Here is a 23,543-nt window from a genome sequence, read left to right as displayed (position 1 = left end):
CTTTCTGCAGAAGCAGCAGAAGGCAGAGCACAGTGTCCAGAATCAAAGGATCCAAAGTATAATTCTAGACCCTGTGACACAGGATGTATGATACACAGCATGTATATATTCTAGTAGATAACTTTTGGGAACATTGTTTAACATCTGCAATACTTCATAATCCAGGTAGAACATCTCGCTTCAGGGTCTGGCATATGTTTTGAATCAACACAAAAGAAGTTTAGCTGTAATTACTATCTTCATTATAATCTACAGAGGTAACATTTATTGTGGAACTTAGAGTATGCAACATGTAAGGCTGATGAAAAATTAAGGAAGGAGTTTTCCAGGTAGAACAAAGCACAAACACAGTATCTTTGAGGCATTCTTGGTAATAACTGTGAGATGGCATGCATGGCTAGAGACTAAAAATGAGGAAGAAGTTGGACTAGAACAGAGTTGAATAGACAAGCTAAGGAAATATCATGCAAGGTCAGTTAGGCCACAGGAACATATCTGGATTTTAGTTTAGCTGTAAATGAAGGATTCCAAGTAGATTTAAACAGAAGAGTGACAAGAGTTAGTTTACGGTTTTAATGGCTCTCATTTTGCAGTTACTAGTAAACAGGTAAGATAAAGCAAGAATAGAGATAGAAAGATCCATTTATTCAGATGAGAAATGATTATACTTCGCATAGTTGGATAGCAAGAAGTAAATGAATAGATTTGCATTTATTTTAAGGTAAAACCAATAAAATTCGGTTGAAGATTGGAGAAGAGTGTGGGAAAATTCATTTTTTTAAAGAATATCACCATTTTACCTCATATCCCACATATTTTTCCATATTATGATCCTAGTTGCCACCACTCCCCTAAATAGTTATCTGTAAGAGTAGTCTACTCTCCATCCCTCTCAGCTTCAGTGTGTGGATTGGCGATGAGCTCAGTGTTTGAAATACCAGCTGGAATGCCTGCATCCAAAGTGAAATGACTGGGTCAAAGTCCAGATTATGCTTCCAATTTCAGCTTCTTGCTTACACAGATTATGGGAGGGAATAAGCAATGGAGTAGTTGAATCCCTGTCACTAGGAAGGGAGACCTTGACTGAGTTCCTAGCTTCTGATTTTGTCAGTCTGACTTCGAGTCAAAACAGGCATTTGGGGAGTGGCAACTAGATAATAGCCAGTGAAGCAGAAAGCGTGTCTCAAAATGAAGGGGTGTTGGATCAGAATCCTAAAGCCCACAACACTGTCTTTGGAATTGGGAAGCAGGCAGAAGTTAGAAGGACCTTGTGGAGACTGTGAAAATTAGTGAACTAAGTACAAGCAGCTAGTGAAAGTCGGGAAGGAGGGCCTTGAGTAGAAATTTAGCAAGTTTGAGAGGAAACCTACACTGTAAAGTATGAAGATGCTCACTAAGCAACGTAGTAACACCCCTGGCTGCACTGAAAACTAAAAGTACATTTAGTGATTTGGTAGATTTGGCTAAGGATATTTCTCAGACAGAATATTTAAAATGCCAACTTGTTTCTTTTATTATATTTTACTGTGATCAAGAGTCCTGAGGAAAAATAAGAAATTCAGTTTTTTAAAAAAATAGAAAAACTTTAGATAATGCATTAAAACCTTTTTTGTATTTGAAAAAGCCAAACAAAATATTGCTCATTCAGGATTTCCTAGCAGGAGATTCTGAAATACAGAAAGGAATCCAGTGTGAATATCAAATCTGGGGTCTGTTAGGAAAATGTCTCAGTGTTGGAATAAAGACACGAATATGATTGGAAAATCCTCCACTAACACTCCAGAAAGATTTAAGATTGCTCCTTATAAGCCTTGCAAACATACACAGAGCCTTCAGGATTTAAGGACTTCCCTCTTTTTACACAATAGGCACCTAAGAAATGTAAGAATAGTGTCATATAGGTTTACAGGGAGCCTGTGGTAGAAAAAGAATTACTTGGAAGAGACTTGTGTGTATAGCTGTTGCACAAAGTGGTGGATTTATAAAAGAACACACAGAAAGTCCAAAATTTTTTAAATCAATTTTGTCAGCTTGAACACCTTACCGAAAGGAGTAGAGTTTCTGATCCCATGAGACACTCTGAGTAATAAACCTGGTGAAAAAAACCACTCAACTCCAAATATGAGCCTCGTATTAGGAAAAAGATGGATATCAGAGAGGAGAGTCAAATGCCAGAGATGACGGCAACTGTTAGAGAAAAAAGCAAACAAAAAGTCTCCCAGGATCAAGGAATTGACAACTGCTTACATTCAGAATTATATTGAATAATGCTATGACTTGACTAAGATTTGATGTCCAGACCCTTGAGACCCAACACCAAAGTCATGGTTGTAAGAGGGTGGAAACTTAATGCAAGTTCAGTATGTAGGAGGTGACAGGTCCTTAGATCATGGTGGCAGCAATTGCCTTTGGCAGGATCTTGGAGAGGGTTGGTGATCAAAGTACAGTGATGCATAGTGATTCTCCGTTTCTTGACTTACTATGTAAACCTCCTTTCCCCACACTCAATGCTCCACCATTGCCACGCTCATAAAAAGCAAAATCAACGGGTCACCTGATTTTGGACATGAGTCTCCAAACGTGTAATCTAAATAAGCCTTTTTCTCTTTATAAAGGCAGCTTCTCTCAGAAGTAGTAATGTGAAGCTGTCTATCTGAGGCAATGACTATGTTGTGTCTTCCATTTCTCCACATACGGTAACGGGAACACTTAAGGTGGTTATCTTATGCCTGGCCACATAGCATGTTGGGAGTGTGTTAGGGAGATACTGGAATCTTTTGTTCAAAGCTCCTCAGAGGTTCAGTGCCATGCCAGATTTGAAGAGCTGCATTTGTACTGGCTTTGATTTGGAAGACAATATCCTAAGCTTTGGACAACAAGTCAAGACTGGGAATCTTAGGGGAAGGGCCAGGCATATTTTAAACATAGAAAAGATATAGACAGAAGGTACGTGGCTGATTATATTTACTGAAGACGACTAAACAGTTTCCTCTCTCTAACATGCTGTTATTTACCTTATGCCACAAAGTTTTAGGATGATTCATTGTATAGTAACAGTAATCATATTGTAAGGATGACAGAAAGTGGGAACTAATGGTGGCTACAGGGCTTTGATTAGGCAAATGGGTGACTGATGCTATCACTTGCTGAGATAATCAGTGATAAGTTTGTTTTACTGTTGGGAACTGAAAACAGGAGAAAATCATGTTGTCTTTTGGCCATGATTATTTTTTTACGTGCCATTCTTGTGTAGGGACCATACTAATCATCTCTGTATTGTTCCAATTTTATTATATGTGCTGCTAAAGTGAGCACAGCCATGATTTTTTTTCAAATTTGGGTAGCATACATCCAAATGCAATCGCTTTACTTAGTTCATCCAGAATTCAGAAACACCAATCTGATTCTGTGATGAAACTAGCTCACCAGTGACATTTTCATGAAGCAGGGCACAATAAGCCCACTGTGACATGAACAAAAACAAAAGATTAATGTGCTCCAAATGGCATAATCCTCCAAAATTAATATAGCTGAGCCTAAGTTGCCCCTGATAGTCAGTACTAATGTTTATTACTTTGAATGGGCACCATTTGGCTCTACTTAAGTAAATGAAATGAAACTTTATTATTTGAAAATGTTTGATTGTTTGCAGTGGAAAATGCATTTAAATAATCACCCTTGCAAGAAAAATACAATTTGAAGCTGATCTAACTCATCACTTGCCAAAAATTGCAACTTGGATAGGATTCCAGCTCAGTCCAGTGCCAATGGGGCCTATTTCAGAAATGGTGCCCCTTGTGGGAATGCCAAAAGGTCTTCAACACTGCTGCATGCCAGGCACAGCCAGAAAGATGAGAAGAAGCTGCTTTGCATCATAGGAACCACACAAGAATAAACAGCAGTTGGTGAGGAGGTGCTCCAAGAACAAGGGTAGTCAGTACTTTCAATTGCCACTTCTACTGCTGAATTCACATTAAGAGACATAAGGGGAAAAAAAGGTTCCGTCATCTGTCAGCTATGTTCAGGAAGACTTGTGCAAAAATCTTTGCACTCACACAGGCCGTCCCAGACTGCCTGACATCATATTTTTTGTTACAATACCACCTAATATCACTGGAACTCTCTTTCATGTTCAGCTGCTGAGATTGATCCGTGACACTAGCTTCACTGCAATCTTCCACTGAATGGCATTATCTCTTCAGTTAGCAACTGAAGAGCAACAAATCAACAGACAGAAGAATGAGTCTCCAGTTCCTCTGTCCTCTCCTTTCAGGGAAGGATAAAGCAGGGTGCCACTTGAAGTCAACCAACAGATGGAAAACTCTGTGTGTGTCTGTGTGTGTGTGTGTGTGTGTGTGTGTGTGTGTGTGTGTGTGTATTCCTTTTAAATTGTAAAAAAGAAAGGAACAAAGAAAGAAAGGGAAACAAAGTTTAAAAGAAAATTGATATCCACTCAATATCTTACTTATTTTGTGAATGCACCAACTGTGCTAACTAAACAGCATCTTTTGGGAAGTTCACATCTCCGCATCCCAGAGAACTACTAATAAGATATTGGATGAAATGGTGACTGCTTGGAACTTTGCTAGGACAGTGGGAAGTTGAGACTGCAAGCTGAAGAAAATATGTTTTCTGATTTTTCTTGTATCTAGTGCAGGAACTCTAAGAGCCACCATAGAACTTCGACCCTATTAAGACATCAGTGTGTTTCTTTTTCATAATCATGAAACTAAAGTTTACAAGAAAATATTCTTAACTCACAATGGTCAACAAAATAACATACAAAGTAAAATTTGATTTGCATTTGACCATCAAGGGGGAGGAATGCATTAGTGGTACTATCTGCTAATCCATGGCATGTTTCTGTTGCTAGGATATTTCTCTAAAGTGAGATGTAGGGATACATAAATACTGTACTTGTGCCTAGACTTTTTTTTCTTTCCTGCTTCCTTCTAACAGTCCTAATGTTAGATATAGATCATAAATGTCTCATTTTGCATTTCAATAAAATATAGTTATGCATTCAAATCTTTCATCAAATGTTAGATCTTCACATATTTTAAACACAAAGGGAAAATGCACAGTGTTTTGGGGATGTGGGTCTGCTTTTTCTAAAGAAAAATTGCAAATGGTGCAAGACCAAATCTAGGACAGCAATTCAGTCTAAGTCCCTAATAATTATTATTCCTATTTTTTAAAAAATGGGGGAATATGAAGAATCCTCTGGCATTTTTTTCACCTAAAGGAGACAACCAAAATGAGATGCAAATCAGTGCTCTTATCTAATGAATAATGCAAATGAATGTTCTGCATATAGCAAGTCAGTCTGCAGGAATTCTCCCTGCCTCACCTCTCATTTCTTGAGGATTTAAGCACCCAGTGTCACAAGAAATTAGAGAAAAGAATTGCCACGTAATGACAGAGCCTTGGAGACCCAAGTCAGTGTAGACACCAAGGACATTAAGATGCATAGTACAGCAAGGGAGGGAGCTGACATTTCATTAAAATGAAAATGTTGCAGTTTTGCTATACCTAGTCAATGGAGTTGTATGACACTCTAATCTGTGATTATTTGTGTGGATGTGACTTAAAGAAATCTTCAGCAACACCTTTTTTTGGAAGGGTTCTGGCAAACTTTAAAAAGCCACCTTGCTCCCAACCTCTAGTGAAGAAAAAATAAATTAGTAGGAGTATTCTACTTTCTCCCTCATCACTTAAGGTTTTCCAATACCATGACAGAATCCACTTCAGACTGCCCTTTCAAGCAACCTTCTGGCTACTTGAAAGTTACTCAATTCTTGAAATAACAATGAAAAACAAACTCTCATGTACACAACATTAATCAATTGATGATAACCATGGGTGTGTTCACAGCTACTTCTGTGTCAAAGATGATTTCATTGAGATCTAATTTTGCCTTAGAATTCACTGTCTAGTTTGTTTGTTGTTGTTGTTGTTTTTAGCAGCTCTGGATATGTAATTCTTTCATTGTATAGAACTGAACATGCCTTAGGATTTTTGCTGAATTCATTTATCTCTTATTTTCAAGCTTTAATCAGTCTTACAGAATGCTTAGTTTTGTATAAATCTAATAGATCATTCTCCACTAGAATGTTTAGCATAGTTTTTTCTTTTTTTGGCTCAGTTCTTGAGAAACTCGCTTAGAACCTTCTTAATGGGAACCCATAATACAGAAGTAGGTCAAGCTCAAGCAACAACAAATGTTAAATCTTCTTAATAAAAGTTGTTGAAAACCACTGTAATTGGCATGTATTAAAAAAACACATGGTAATGACTACACAATGTCCTAAATTATAACAATAGCTACATATAACTTTATCATATTAGGCAATTATTGAGTCACTTTTGCATTTTAGTTTTGCTTTTCTTCTCAGTTTTAATTTTGAAGGAGGTATCTAAATCATGAAGCTTACTGGGAATTATGTTAAATACAACATCATAAGGCAATGAGCTAAAAAACAAAGTTAAAAATATATACAGACTTTACATGCTTAAAGTAGACATCTTGTGATACTTACTTGAAATCCCAAAGAAGATTTTTATTTACTTCTCAGAAGCATGACCTAAAACACTTCCTTTAACAATAAAATTATTAATAAGTCAAAAAACCAATTTAATAAGTCTTGGTCAGAATTTGAAGAATCTGAAATAAGGAAATTATATCGTGCTTTGTACACTGAAAGGTATCTTTGTGAAACTTTTATCTTAGTTAAATGCACATTGATGTTTCCTTGTGTTTGCTGAGTCATGATGTAAAACTATTTTAGTGTTAAATCCTACATTTAAAAGGTAGCAAATCTGCAATCTTGGCTACTTCACCAAAATATCTATCATTCACAGTGGCATTGAGAAGGAACATAGGGAAGCCACATCAACTTGATTATCATGCTTACTGGGTGAAAGGGTTGACTGAGACTTCCAACCACTCTGAAGTGAAAGTTTGTAAGGTGAAATTCACCTTACAGAAATGCAAACACATTTTCATTTTTTAATGGTTGCTACACAAAAATAAACATAAATATATTACATATCCTATGCTGTTGTTGGGAGTAGTCATCAATCCATGTTCATGCTTTCAGGCAAGAAAATATAAAGCACTCTCAGGTGTGTGGGTGGCAGGGGGTTAAGATAGATTTAAGCTAATTGTCTGGGCAAAGATCAGGATCCTGTGCAAAGCCTGCTTTAGGATAGCCACTGCCTTACATGCCACTAACTAAAGCAAAACTGCGTTGACTCCCCAACAGTGCTTCATAAAATCAGAAATTCCATGGAAAGAACATTAAGATAAGCAAGCAGAAAAGGTCATCCTGAGAGAAATGGAGTTAATCCAGGAAGAAAACTAATATTAAAATAATCCATTGGATTTACTCACAGAGGTACAGGAATGTTTGTCTATAGCAAGAACGAAATACTCTGGGGAAAAAAAGAAAACTAAACTAATGATTTTATTATCAAAATTCCAAAAGTTCTATTGAAATGATTTAAACAAAATGACATGGAGTTAACAAGAAAAATAATGAAAAGTGATAGTCCAGTGATTAAGATATTGCTCAAAATGAGAGTAACCCTTATTTAAATTCATTGGTTGATTCCCAACTCAGGTTTCTGATTCCAGCTTTCTGCCAGTATGGATTCAAGAAGACAGCAGCTGAGGCCTCAAATAGTGGAATCCCTGCCTCCTATAGGGGAGATCTGAATAATTCTTGACTCTGCACTACAACCTGGCATAGCCCTGAACACTGGGGTACTTAGCAAGTGAATCAGTAGAAAGTAGCTCTCCCTGTCTTCCACACATCTGTCTCCATGTGTGTCTTTCTACACACATAGAATATTTTTTCAAAATAATCAATAAAAAGATAAAAGACATATAGAACAAACAATGGAACAGAGCTGCTAAAGAGATAATAATAATAAACGCCTTACCAAAAGAGGGGTAGTAATAATTTGGTTTATGGGAATCAACCAAGACTGCAGAATGATAAGGAGAAAATGAACCATCTTGACATGATAACAATTTTACAGAATGGCAAGGTTAAGGAGAAAGACATAATGTCTTTTGGGAGTATGATATACTATATTACTATTCCTCCTTATTACTATTGTTCTCTACAAGATTTGCGGCCTTTTCATCACCATGACCTAACGCAATGCAATGTAACACACAAGAAAAAAAACATATCCCTTATTAAAAATAAATAAAAAACATAGTTAGCAGTATTGAGTCCAATTGCACCTTGTCAAATGTGAACTAAAACCTCTTTGATTTATCATTCTATGTCCCATCTCTCAATCAATATGAGCATCTAGAACCCTGCACAATGTTTGGTTCATACACACTTATCCTTTGCAAGTTACTTTAAGCTATCCTCTAGAAAAATTATGATAAATAAAAATTTGATACAGGCTCCAGAAAACTATAGATCCTGTTAAGGAGAAAAGTGAAGAGAAGTATCAAATGGGAATTTAGAAAGTGGGGAAAAAGTTGATGTGATAAATATGAGGTTATCAGAAGGAACATAAGCAAATAATGCAAGAAATTGGGCAAATAAAAACTCATAAGAATAGAGACTATTTATTAATTTGTGTAAAATATCACATGATTTTTCACAGCTGATGATAGACTAAAAAAAATCAGTCTACACTGACGCCTACTATTCTCCTTTTGCGGTATTGATCCTCTGGAGAAAAAAGTAAAATGATAGTTCTGGACTTAAGACTGAAAAATGTCCACACAGTCATAATAATATAAATTTAATCTATTGGCTTTCCACTTAAAGAGACAAGAATAAAACATGCAAAGCTTCATAGCATTTGCTATAAATTGCAAAAAGAAGTACAAGTTCAACAATCTTACTTCTGAGTATTTACCCAGAAGATTAGAAATTAGTATGTTGAAGCTCACTGTATGTTGACGTGTTAAAGTTCACTGTAACCTGGTTCAGCACAGCCAAGTTACAGGATCAACCTATGTGTTTATGTACAAATGAACAGATAAAGAAAACATATATGCATGGAATACTCTTCAACCTTAAAGGGACATTTTTATATAATTTTTGGTAAGATGAACAGAATTAAAAACACTACAGGCAGTAAAATTAACTGAACATAGAAAGACAAGTTGTACATGCCCTCAAAGAGAATCTAAAACAAATTCACAAAAGCATGAGTGCCAGCATGTGGAGCTGAATGGGGAGATGAATGAAAATGAAAGACCCAAATAGCCATAAATGAAGAGTAGGCTTTATTTTATTTTTATTTATTTTTTATATTGATTATGCTCGGTGGAAATACAACTAATTAAATGCTTTGCATTTATCATCACTGGGAGGCTAGAACTCAACTGTTCTCCTATGGACAGTGTCAGTATTTAAAGTGATGAATAGGCTGATTGTTTTGATTAAATCATTACACATTACATTTGGTAATTATAATATTGGGGGTGACATTGTGACTTAATAGTTAAAGCCACTGCCAGCAATACTGACATCTCAGATGGGTGCCAGTTTGAGTTCTACTGCTCCTCTGATTCAGCTCCTGCTAATGTGCCTGGGAAAATAGTGGGCATGGCCCAAATCCTTACTCCCCTGCACCCACATGGAAGACCTGGCTAAAACACCCAGCTCCATTAGTGAAGTCCATTATATAGTACAGCATTGCCTTTAACTCCCAAATTTTCTGCATACTCCAATTCAGATAAGTACTACAGCATCTTTAAGCTTTGTTTTAAGTGCATGCGAAGTTCTTTCCAGGAAGCTAATGCACTCAACAATGATGTTAAGATGTGTACTCTGCTGAACAAATGTGCATAGGCAAACTTTGAATTCCTCAGCTGAAAATCAATATGACTGAGTTATTTATAAGGTTTAATTCAGTGAAACTATTCCTCCAAAGCCTCTCAGATTCAGATGTTTAGGGTAAAAGTATTCGCTTCATGCTTATGGAAATACATTAAAAATTTTTATTTTAATTTCAGGAAAATTATGTACATATCATATTTTATCCAAAGTTGTGCTATGATATAACTAAGTTGTTGATTACAGCTGAATGAGTAGAATGGTATTCATTGGGAATGGAAATCTACTTAACTTTTCCTAAATCAATTTCCCATACCACTGTGCTACTTCATAAACCTAGCTTCTTTGCCAATCAAAAGCTGCAGTTTTCTGCCCAATTGTAAGTTCCCTGAAGGTAAGAACCCTGTCTTACTAAACTTCCTTCTTCTCTAAGTATCCAACTTTGAAAATACTGGGACTTCAGTAAGCTGATATCGATTTGTATTGAATTGCTGAATTTAATTTCATATAGCCCTTAGCAAGAATCTGTACTTGTCAACACTAAAATTACTTAGGCTCCTATGCAGAGACATAGCCAACTGACAAATTTATGAACCTTTACCCAACTGACCTTAAAAATACTTGGAGTTCTATCTCCTGCCTACGTTAAATGAATCCAGGATTTTATGCCAAGTTGAAATATGGTCCCTAGAGAATTTTCATGATTGATCTCATTCAAGTAAATTTAGTCATTGCCCCAAACACCCCAGTATTATTACAGGCTGGCTTTTTGTTTCAAATTTTAATAGCTTTTCATGTAAGACATTTATCTTGTAACTCGCCTAACTTTCTTAGGCAAAACAGAAAGCAAAAGGGGGAAAAAAAACACAATATTTCAGTGACATTAATTATACCAGCATGTTTTCAGTCCTTTGAAAGAAGGACTATGAGCATTGATTGCCACTGAAATAAGACCTGAAGGATATATTACAGTCCTGAAAACCGCACTTACTGTTCTTACGGCTTTAAGAAATCTAGTAATATCATGATGACTACCTAGGGAAATAATCAATTTCTCCTATGAACTTGCCCAAGGCAGAAGCCCGCTGTGTGTTGATGCCAGGATCCTTAGTCAGATTGCTGACATCTCAAATGTCTCTTGCCTTATGACACAAAATTTGACCAGAATATATTGAACCCATAGGTAAAAAGTCCTTCAAATTCCACACAACTTATAAAGAAATCTCACTTTCTGATTGCTCTATTGTTAACACTTCAGGCATCGCAGTAAGTTTTTCCTTCTTGAGTCTGAAACCACTGTGCTGAGCTTCACTTGGCAAAAACAGCTTGGTGGTGGAAATGGAGAAGCACTAATTAAATCTGAAGCTAGCATTATCATTATGATACAGTGCTTGATGATGTTCTACCATTCATGTCCTCATCAACCACAACTGATAAAATGAATAAAATATTTATATTGCAAAAATTATGGTAGGTCAGCATTCTAAAATTAATTATTATCTTCAGCAAACCATTACTAATTAACTATCTGTAGAGGTACCAGAAATAACACTGAATTCCTGGGACATGGCTGAGTTTTTCCTTTTCTTGAAGGAGCTATAAGATGAATTCTCAATCCTCAGAATTGCATTAAAATTTCCTATACAATTAAAAAAATATGTGAACTCCATTCCTAAAACATGGTCGTTTCTTAAAAACACCCTCAAAGTTCTAGGATAAAGTCAGGAATAAGTGCCTTGCACTAGTAGGCGAACTGCACTAAAGAATAAGAAATCATAGCAAGTGTGTGAAGTGCCGTCACGGCATAGCTTATAGGAGCACTGGGGAGGTCATATATTCTTGTATTGCCAATGATGGACAAGAATGTTTTGCTAATAAAAATAGCCCTTAGCTTCCACAGAAGAAAAAAGTTTGAGGAGAAAAGAAATGACAAGAAAACAAAGAATGAAATTACCGAGGACACATGCAAATTTTAGCATGATAAACAAATGGGTGAGCATTTAACCAAAATTCTTCATTTTGCAATGAAAAGAATGAGGAATTGGTAGGGTGACATCATCCTTGGATTGGTGAAATCAGCAGCATTTCAGAACTATCCAAACCACTTGGAAAGAACTGTTGTAATATGTACACATTTAGACTCCGGGAAATATGAGGTGGCAGTCCCTCACCCCTAGGTACTGGGACATGTGGAAAGTCATGAGTGGTTTCCCCCTTTGTCTCTCCCTTTCCTTCAGAAATAACAAGAGAAAATAGCAAATTTGGAAGCAATGAATTCACCCTATTTTCCCTAAACCTCCGTCCTTCCAACTCTGATCAATCATGTAATCATTAAAAAAAACATAAAATCTAAAAAAAAAAGAATGAGGAATTAATCTTACTCCTCAGTAGTGTATCGCTGGACAAGTCACCAGTCTTTGTTGATCCTTGTCTTTACCTACAAACTAGGATTAATAACAAGCCGCCTTCAGTGGTTAAAGTCCTGGCTGCTCTACTTTGAACCCAACTCCTTGTTGGATTGCCAACGAGATGGCTCACGTAGGAGACTGGGAAGAACCTGCCGGCCCCCAGCTTTGGACCAGTCCAGCTCTGACTCTTGTACCCATCTGTGGAGAAAACCAGGGGATGGACAATCTCTCTCACTCTTATCTCTCTCTTTTCTCTCTTAATCTCTCACTTTACCCTGTAATTTTGCCTTACAAACAAAAATAAATCTTTTTTAAAAAGTGAAAGCAATAGGGTACTTTGTAGGATAAATGTAATGAGCAGAAATTAACTGTGTCATAAACATGCCTAATAAATTACTAACATTATGAAGATACAAATGATTCTTAGCCAAAACTGTTTAAATAAAACACTGATCAGAGTGGATTAAGGTGACAGTTTCTGTTTAGAAAATTGAAATCTCTAAATCAAAATTTTTAAAAATTCCCAATGGATCTTTCTGTTTGATTTTTTTCCTTTTGATCATGTCTATCCTGAAAAGTACTCAACTTTCCTTTTCCATATTATTAAAGAGTATAACACTTTCATTAATGAAACAGCTTCAACTCAAGTCACACTTAGACTAGGCTAACATTGTGACAGAATGAATTAAAGCAGCACTTGAGATGCCAGCATCCAGTACTGGTTTGAATCCCAGGTGCTCCACTTTTAACCCATCTCCCTGCTAATATATCTGGAAAAGCAGTGCAAGATAGCCCAAGTACCTGGATCCTGAAACCCACTTGGGAGACCTGGATGGATTTCTTGGTTCTTAGCTTCAATTTGGCCTAGTCCTGGCTGTTGCAGCCATTTGGACAATGAACAAGCAAATGAAAAGGCCTTTCTTTTTCCGTCAATCTGCCTCTACCTTTCAAATAAATTAATTTACTAAAAAAAAATTCACTATGAAAATAAATCCTAAAACTCAAATCACTTCTAGACAAAGAACACATTTTTAATTTGGCACTGATTAGTTTTTCTTTATATTTTAGTGTTTAAGATTTGCTTATCTACAAAGAGATGAAGGTAACAGTGCAGTTTGCAGCTCAAGCTTCTCCCAAATAGAGACAGACTCCCAATGAAAATGTTAAACAGGGCCCAGCGGTGTGGCCTAGCAGCTAAAGTCCTTGTGCTGCATGCCAAGGTCCCATATGGTCTCCGGCTCTAATCCCGGCCACCCTGCTTCCCATTCAGCTCCCTGCCTGTGGCCTGGAAAAGTAGTCTAGGATGACTCAAAGCCTTGGGTTCCTGCACCCGCATGGGAGACCTGGAAGAGTTCCTGGCTCCTGGCTCGGATCGGCGCAGCACCAGCCATTGAGGTCATTTGGGGAGTGAATCATCGGATGGAAGACCTTGCTCTCTGTCTCCTCTCCTCTCTGTATATCTCTGACTTTGAAACCGGGTGCTTTCCCCAGCCAAAATCAGGGAGTTGGATGGGAAGTGGAGCCTCTGGGATTAGAACCGGTGTACATATGGGATCCTGGGCGTTCGAGGCGGGGACTTTAACCACTACGCTATCACGCCGGGCCCTAAAAATAAATAATCCTAAAAGAAAAAGAAAAAACTGTTAGATATATCTCGATAATAGAATGCTGGACTGTCTACCATTGTCTATGCCTACAATGTCATGATACACTGAAATAGCAGAATGGACATGTGATTGTTGCTGAAGGATTACATTGTTGTAATAATGTGAGGAGAAACAGTGGAGGGGATGAATGGGGGGGATAATGGAACTGTCATGAAAAATAAAAATAAAAATAAATAATTGCTTATGTATCTTACACTGATGTGTAGGAAAAACTGTTTTGTTTTGTTTTTACTGCATTTCACTAAATAAATAAGAACTTTCTAAAGAAAGCACACAACTTTGGACAGGAAATTATGGTCTCCCTCAAAACCTACAGAGCTGGAAAACTTTCACTCCCAAAGAATCAGGTGTGCTAGGATATAGATGAAGGATGCTAGGTTTCAAGTAGTTTCTCACGTAAGACAAAGTGGTGTGGGTCATACATCACTGTCAAAGAAATTGTAGCCCGAGTTTTTACTATTTCTTTGACCAAAGCAAAAAGCTGTAGTACATTATTCAATTTATTTATTACTAAAGAAAAGAAACACCAATTATTTTTCGATCAGGGCTTTGCAGTGAGTATTTCTAAAGAACCACCGGCGTTCTTTATCAGAGATTAGACTGTCTACAACCCTAGAAATAATAATTTTTAAAAAATTAATAAAGGGAAAAAAGGACCAGAACATAAAATGGAAAAGTCAGTTTGAACAGTGAATATGAGGAGGCTTTAAGTTGCATTGAACAACAACAAAATGCTTCGGCAGAGTATATCTCAAATAAATCCTGGAAGTGCTAAAACAAGATTCTTCAACAAATATCACATAGTGTCTTGGAAGTGCAGTATAATTTCAGTCCTTACTCCAGAGGCATGATGACGTTCCCTGGACCAGTTAATTCATGACCAAGCTCTCCCATACCCAGCTCATCATTCTGCAAGCAGAGAAGTCATCATTTCTAAACTGAAGTGATTCTCCTGGAATACAACTCTACTCAAGAGTGAAATTCACAACAAATAGATGGTGAAGGGCACCACCAGATTCTCTTCTTCAGAATTTTCTAAGAAAAATTTTCTTCTCATACCTTAAAAATTCTATAAGGTGGTCCCGGCACGATGGCTCAGTGGTTAAGGTCCTCACCTTGCACGCCCAGGATCCCACATGGGCGCCGGTTCTAATCCCGGCGGCCCCACTTCCCATCCAGCTCCCTGCCTGTGGCCCGGGAAAGCAGTCGAGGACAGTCCAAGACTTTGGGACCCTGCACCCGCGTGGGAGACCCGGAAGAGGTTCCTGGCTTCGCATCGGCATAGCATCGGCCGTTTTGCTCACTTGGGGAGTGAATCATCGGACGGAAGATCTTCCTCTCTGTCTCTCCTCTCTGTATTTCCGCCTTTCCAATAAAAAAAAAATCTACAAGGCAACTTCCTCTCTAAAAGCATTACTTTTTTTTCATATTTTACCAATATAAACCTGTGAATTTACATTTATAGAATTTCAACTGAGAAGTGGATCAAATTGTCTGCAATTTAAGACAAACTTTTTAAAATTATGTTGATTCCACAATTAACCATTTCCTTTTAAGAAAATGTCTAAAATCATAACCAGTATTTGCCACATTTTAAGAATTACCTTAACAAAATGTTAGTCTTTTTTTTTTTATCTGTAGTGACAGCATGCAGACAATTTTTAAGTGTTGGCTTTTGTAGCTTGACTTTACACATTATAGCATACAGGTTAAAGTCAGAAATGTTTTCAAGGATTTTGCAAATTTTGTCACTTTGGATTATTTAATTATTGTACATCTTCATTTGAAAAGTAGAGGCATTTTAAACAACAACTCAGAAACTAATATTAGTTTGGAATACATAAAATGTGATGATAAAAAAATATAAATCTGGTTTGAACTGATGAAACATGACTGTCCAGGGGCTAGCAGCATGGACTACAGCTGAAGGTGACTCCTGCGGCTCTGACATGTCACCGGGGCACCAGTTCCTTTCCTGGCTGCTTGTCTTAGGATACACTGTTCTGTGAACGTCCTGAGAAAAACAGGGGAGGCTGACTCGGCTCTGTGGATATCTGCCATGTGGGAGACCTAAATAATGTTCCTGGCTGGCTTGGGTCTGGCCTAGCCAGGTTGTCCAAACATTTGGGGGCTTAACTAGCAGGTGGAAGATGTCTCTCTTTGGTCTCTGTTCCTTCCTCTCTCAACAACTCTTTCAAATAAAAAAGCGAAAATAAAAATAGGAGTAGCCAATGGGATTCTAGCACATACTAAGGGCTAAATTTCAACGCAAGGAAATTCAGTCTAATAAAAACACGGGTTGTATGGTTCAATAAGCATAGACAATTCCGTTATCACTATAGGGGGGATTTATTTTTTACTGCAATCTCTTAATCTCACTAAAACGTTCTAAATCAAAAAGAGTACTTAAAGCTTAAATATTATCTTTAATGTAAAAAATTGTTGCATTACTGCTTACGGGGTCAACAATAGTAGCTTGAGAAATTATAATGTATATTTATAAGCTAACCTATAGTAGCTACTTTCAGAACAAAACTTAAAAGCTGGTCAAATAGATCATTCAACTTGTTGATTTCCAACAGATTTTAATTATCAACATCAATAGTTACATTCAGTTTGTATCTGGATGTTAATCTTAATTAAATCTATTAAACAATCAGTTTTTGCCAGTATGATCGGTAAAAACACACAAAATTTTTGCTTGTAATTAATTGATTTGTTATTCATTAAGGCATTAAATCAATTGAGAATGGCTTTCCCTTGTCCTAATAACTCATCATCTAAAATGCAATCAAAAAGACAAATAAACACTGCGTGTGCACTGAAAATCTTCACTTGAATATTCAAATATACAGAAATGGCACAAGCAAAATTGAAACAATTTACCTTCCTTAGACTTTAACAACCTTTCAATTTCATTTCCATCAGGTCATAAAGTATATTTTTATGTAAAGGGAAGATTATCCTAGACAATTTAAGAGCACCTCATTCGAATTCTGGAACATTTTCAGAGCTAATATTCCTTAAAGAGTAAATTCCAGCTATGAAAGACAGTTTCAGACAGTCTGCCTTATTGTTCTTGCCTCAGCAGCCTCCACAATCAGATAAGCCAATGCCTGGTCATACATCTCAATATGTATCATACTAGTTCTGCCTCTGTGATTGCAAAGATTCTCAGTTTTAATGAATGACTAGCCCTGATTGTTACAATTAGCTAGTCAAAGATGTCTTGGGAGTTACATCAGAGATTAGACAAAGTAGAAAATACTCCTTGCTTAAAATGTACACTTCAGGTCTCTTGTGGAGGCCTAGTGACTGAAGTCCCTACCTTGCATGCACCAAGATCCCATAAGGGCACCGGGTTATATCCACGCTGCTCCATTTCCCTCCCAGCTCCTGCTTGTGGCCTGGGAAAGCAGTCAAGGATGGCCCAAAGCTTTAGGACCCTGCACCTGCATGGGAGACCAGAAGAAAGTTCTTGGCTCCTGGCTTTAGGTGGTCACTCAGGGAGTGAACCAGCTTATGGAAGATCTTCCTCTCTATCTCTTCTCTTTGTAAATCTGACTTTCCAATAAAAATAAATAAATCTTTAAAATGCACACGTTACCATGTTAAGTTTCATTATTGGATTTTTTGTGACATTCTATGAAAACGGTGTATTTAGAAGGGGTAAAAGGATAAACTGTTCCTATTACAGCCTTCATCATTTGAAAGACCAAGGTGGAACCTTCAGAAGAGGGTTCTAAAGGCCAATGAAAAGTAGCAGCAAATGGAAGCACTTTCATCTCATAGTTTCTTCCCAAGCCATTATTCTTGGAATTAATGTTTCTGCATTCATAGTTCTTTGGATTCCTGTTCAGTTACAAGTTTGCTTTAAGTAGCCAAGACCCGACTGATGTGTACACCCACAGGAGTTCATTATCAAAAGGGCAGTTCACACGTATAGAAATCTCTAACTCTTAATCAAATAATTCATATGTAGAGAAAACTTTGTGAACTAAAGACTTTTATTTAAATTGTATCTATAAATGAGAGTACAGGCAGCAAAAGCAGACTATTCCACATACGCAGGACTTGCTGAAGGCTTTGGCAAATTTCAGTCTGTCAAAAACACATTGCATATTTAAAATAGTGAACAATTTGATGTGTTTTTCACATTGTCATGAAATCAAAAAATATTTGCAATTTCAATGTTTTATGTAAATTTTGTTGTGTTGTTTTTAAGGCATCAGCCCTCAGTGATTGAGAGACTAATGGATTTCTGCGTTTGTAGGTTTAAGCCAAAAACTAATGAAGTCACAGATACAACAGCTACTATTTTAAAGAAAATTTTATTTGTTTTGCAAAGAAAGAGAAAGCCCAGTTTGGGCTAATTGCCCAGATGCCTACAGTGGACGAAACCGGGCTAGGGCAAAGGAGCTGGACGTGAACTCAGACACCCATGTGGATGTCAGGGACCAATGATACAACTCATCACTGTTGCCTCCAGTGGCTTGAATCAGCAGAATGCTAGAGCCAGAAACCAGAGCCAGTATCACATGCAACTACTCCACAATGTGGAATGTAATTGTAATTGTACCTTAATCATCTTTTTAACTGCCAGAATAGCCATGCACCACTCATATTATTTCTTATTTTTCTAGGATGTAGCTCAAAATATTATTATTTTATAATAGGCTTCCTACTGAGTATGTTTGAATGTCCTTGGAAAATATCATTATTTTCCTTATGGAAGCGAAGACACTCATGAATGAACATGGCCTCAAACATGCTGTCAAAAATTTCAGAAATTTATTTTGGGATAGGAAAATATTTTAAACTGCTCAGAATAGTAAATTTTTTAAAAATCTAAAGTATTATACTGTATACTTAGCTTCTTTGTACACTACAAACTAACTATAAGCATGAATTTTTGGCGTCCTAAAAGCGTTTTCATTAGAATCAAATGATAAGATTTTGTTAAAATTTATTTATTTATTTAGTTAGCTAGTTAATTAAAAATCAGAGACACAGAGATAGGAGAAAGAGAGAAGGCAAGGTCTCCTGTCTGCTAGTTTACTCCTTTTAAAACAGCAATGGCCAGTCCTGCAGCCAGGAGCCAAAGCGAGCACCTATGAACTTCTGCAGGTGTCCTACAGGGTGGCAAGGGTAAAAGTACTTGAGCCATCTTCTGTTGCTTTTGCCACAGGAAGGGAGTTAAATTGGAGTGGAGTAAGGTGGGACCTGAATCATCACCATATGGGATGTGGGTGTTGCAGGTGGCAGCTTTACACACTATGCCACTACGCTGGTCCCAAGATTTTCTTTTCCTTGACATGATTCTAAAATAAAAGTGAAGACTTGACCAATAATTTTCTGTGCTTATTATCCATTTCATAAATACAGAAAAGAAAGAAGTGAAACAAAAAGGAAAGAAAAATGAAAAGAAGGAAGGAAAAGAGGAAAAATGGAGGAAGAAAGGAAGACCAGCAGAGCAAGATTTGAGAACCGCTTTGCTCATTTTAGACTAAAATCGCATGAATAATACTCCAGTTTCACAGTTAAGCTCCCATTAGTTATATTGTGAAATTACAGTGTACTTTTCCTCTTGAGATCTCGAAGTTCTTTTCTGGTATCAATTTGTCAATAGCCCAATGCCTCTGATCCTATAGTGCCCAGAGGAATCTGTTTCAACATTATTTCTGTGGAAACTTTTCATAAGCCTTTTGACAACCCAAGGTAAGAAGCATCAATAATGACTAGCATGCTCTTTTGCCAAGTGCTTACCTAACTAATGAGCAACATGGACATGAAAAAGGACAGGCTTTGAAAAAAACGTAAAGACTGAAGGACAATATATTTATGACCTTGTGAAATCTACTTAAGCTTTTGTTCAAAGATTAAATTAGCACATGTTAAGCATTTAGTCACTTACACTATTTCATACACTTTCTAAATATTAATTATTGCAATCTTAAAGATAACTGGTGATACAACATCTGTCCTTTATTAGTTTCTGTGACTTAACAGCAAGTCATTTAATCTTTTCAAATCTCAGTCTCCTTATTTGCAAAATGGGACTTTTCCTACCCATTAGGATTATTAGCAAGACTCAAGGTAGGTGAAACCATGTTTCAATTATTTTATACAAACATGAATTACTAGATAATAAGTACAGAGCTTAATTTTAGGCATTTTAGGATATTCAACACTATATAAGAGGTATTTTTTTGTATTATCCAATTTTTTTACATTCTTAGGAAACAGTATCTTTGTCTTGTTAGTTATGGGTGAATTATGAAGTTTACAGTGATTATGCATAAATTCACGCCATTTTAAGAAAGTCTGTAGGAAGACTCATGGACTCACACTTACTTTCGTTTGTTGTGAAACAAATCAGATGAAAATACACTTAAAACATTTTAAAAATGTTTCTTACTTGTAAACAATGATAAAACCTGTTCTCTAAATTCTTAAAGTAAATAATTTTTTTTTTAAAAAAAAAGGAGTTACTTTTTCTTGTATTATAGTCTGGTCTTCAATTATTTTAAGCAGTTGTCCAAAAACTCATGCAAAAGCAACTAAAATAAAGAAAATTTGAATACTTAAAATGCCCAAAATTGCTTGGTTTCACTTTTATATTTAGCAAATTGAATTTTATACTATCTGTTAATTACTAAATAGCTTATGATAACTGAGTTTGCAAATAGACACATAACAAGAATTAAACCAATCCACATCACCATTGTATAGCACTTCCCTCTGTTTTATACATAGGGATTTGCATTTAATAAAATGTTTCCATCTACATGATTCTCTTTGATGATTGGTAGGTTAAATGATGTTACTGTAACTGCATATGGGAAAGAATAAGAACAACTGAGCAGAATTTGTCTTAACTGGTGGATTGCACAGTCGTGGAACTTGCTAATGTTGACATAAATTCACAAAAGCATTTTTTTAAAAAGACTTATTTGAAAATCAGAGTTACAAAGAGATAAAGGGTAGACAAAGAGAGACAAATCTTTCATCTGCTAGTTCACTCTCCAGATGGCCACAGAAGCTAGGAGTGGGCCAGGCCAAAGCTGGGAGTTTTTTTTTCCCAAGTCTTCTACAAAGGGAGAAGAGGTCCAAGCACACTTGGACTATCTTCCACTGCTTTCCCAAGCGCATTGCAGAGGGTTAAGGATGTAGAGCAGCCAGAGAAGAACCAGAGCCCAAATGGAATGCCAGAAGTGCAGACAGCAGCTTTACCTGCTGAATCACAGTACTGACCCCAGGAAATTATTTTAAAACAGAAGCAGAAGACATTTGCAGTCTCCTTAAACCAGACTGTCCTGTTTCTTATATCTCAGAGGTATTCTCCTCTTTCCTTGAAGCTAAGTTCAAAGGCTGTCTGCTTTCATAAAATTACCAACCAGTTCTTAGTTTGAAACCAATTGATTCTTTCTGTGTGTCCATTGTACTTCATTGGTAGGCCTACCGCAGCATTTATTTTCTCCTGTTTCTGCATACTATGTGTGTTCAATGCTTTCTGAAGCAGAGACTGGCTCATCATCATTATCTCCCACTACACTCAGTGCTAAGTTCAGCAGAGCAAGGAATTCCACAAACATGTGAGAAATTGCACTCTATGGAAAGGATACTGCTGGGGTTGGGATTGTGACACAGTTAATCAGTCATCTATACTTTTTGAACCAGCTCCCTTTTAATGATCTGGAAAAGCTGCACTCAATGTCCAATGCCTTGGGCCCCTTCCACCCAGATAGAATTCCAAGCTCCCAGGTTAGGCCTGATCTAGCCTTGTCCATGCCAGCCATTTGGGGAGTGAACTAACACATGGAAATGTTTTCCTTCTCTCTCTCTCTTTCTTTTTCTCCTCTCTTTCTCTCTCCCTCACTCAGTCCATAACTCTGCCTTTCTTAACATTTAATAAATATTTTTAAAAGATTAATGAGCATTCCATAGAGAGAACCTACAATATCCTCCCATAAAATATTCCTTAAAGTCTCTTACTGCTGGATTTTGCATGAGGCACCCTTGATATTACAGTGAAAAGAAGAAATGAAATAGCGTAAAATATATTAAAGGATATTGAAAAATGAAAATAAAAACAGAGACCGCGGGGATGTAGGAGAGTGGGTGAGTAGAACTCTACACTCCGCAGCCAGACTTTCAGTGCCCTTCAGTGTGAAGAACTATGCTCAGGAGAAAACACGACCCTGTTCCTTTCCTCAAGAAGACCCCAGCCCAGTGTGGGAGGCAGACTAGAAGCTGATCATCACAAAATGAGGTGGCAAGTGCATCTCAACCGGTAGCAATCTCTGAGATAGGCAATTCATTGCTCAGGCCTTGCTCCCCAGGTGCGAATCATGGCACAGCAGTGAAGATAGCATCTGGAATATCCACTTCCTTGTTTGGGTGCCTGCAAATAAATATTTCCTCTTCTAATCTGGCTCCCTCCTCATGAGCACCCTGGGAGGAAGCAGGTGAAGACTTCAGTGCTTGGTCCCTGCCACCCACAGGGAAGGCTTAGAATGCGTTCCAGGCTCCTGGCTTCAGCAGCCACTTGTAGAATGCGCCAACTGAGGAAAAACCTCTGTGTGTGTATCCATCTGTTTGCCATGGTCTCCCTTTTAAATAAATAAAGATAGAATGAATGAAATGGAGAGAAAAGAAATCTTGCCTTAAAAACAGTTTCAGTCAGAAAAAAGTTTTAAGGACTAGATTTTCTTTCTTGTGATAGCAAAGCTATCTCACTGTAGGAATTCAATTATAAAGTTGGAGGCTTGAATAACTTGAATACCCATGGCAAACTGAAAATGACACAGCATATCTGGCATGTGACAACAGTCAGACTTTCCTCTAGAAAGGCCTCTACGTTCTCAATACTACCAGCGTTACAAATACTATCATAAAAACTAGTTTCCTTTGAAACATTTGTAGCACAGAAGCAGTTGTGGAGGTACTGCTTCTGTTTTTAATGATTTACTTATTTTCATGGCAAAAGCAGATTTACTGAGACGAGAGATGGAGAGCAAGATCTTCCATCCACTGATTCACTCTTCAAATTTCTGCAACAGCTGAAGCCGAGCTGATCCAAAGCTTGGAGCCAGGAGCCTCCTCCAGGTTTCCAGTGTGGGTTCAGAGTCCCAAGATCTTAGACCATCCCCTGCTGCTTTCCATGGCCATAAGCAGAGACCTGAATGGAAAGTGGAGCAGCTGGGACAAGAGCTTGTGCCCATATGTGATCCTCGCGCTTGCAAGGGAAGATTTAGCCAATTGAGCCATCATACCAAACCTGTTTTACTCCTGCTTAAATATTCACTTTATTTACTAGAAAGAGAGTTATAGCAGTGGTGATGGCAGTGTGGAATCTTCCATGCACTGATTCACTCTCCAAATGGCCAAAACAACCAGAACTGGGCCAGACTGAAGCCATGAGCCAAGGTCTTCTTCTGGATCTTCCATGTGGGTGCAGGAGGTCAAGCATTTGAATCATCTCGCTGGGCTTTTCCAAGCACGTTGACAGACAGCTAGATCATACGTGAAGTAGCTTGGACTTGAACTGATGGCTATATTCGATGATGTGGCTTTACTAGCTATGTCACAATGCCAGCCATGATACATTTTTTTAAAAAGGATTTTATTTCTTTTTATTAGAAAACCAGACA

The 23,543-nt window shown here is 37.3% G+C and overlaps 1 protein-coding gene and 1 pseudogene across 7 annotated transcripts in view; both read right to left on the bottom strand.

The window, feature by feature from the left end:
* Positions 1-23,543, bottom strand: part of NTNG1 (netrin G1) — a 340,027-nt gene that overhangs the window by 295,965 nt on the left and 20,519 nt on the right. The window lies entirely within an intron of this gene.
* Positions 3,199-3,315, bottom strand: LOC121168893 (annotated as a pseudogene).

The sequence above is a fragment of the Ochotona curzoniae genome, unplaced genomic scaffold (assembly GCF_017591425.1).
Source record: "Ochotona curzoniae isolate NIBS_2020 unplaced genomic scaffold, NIBS_Ocur_1.0 scaffold_1037, whole genome shotgun sequence".
NCBI lineage: Eukaryota > Metazoa > Chordata > Mammalia > Lagomorpha > Ochotonidae > Ochotona > Ochotona curzoniae.
Note: the sequence above shows the minus strand (reverse complement) of the source record. Positions and strands in the feature narration are given on the sequence as shown.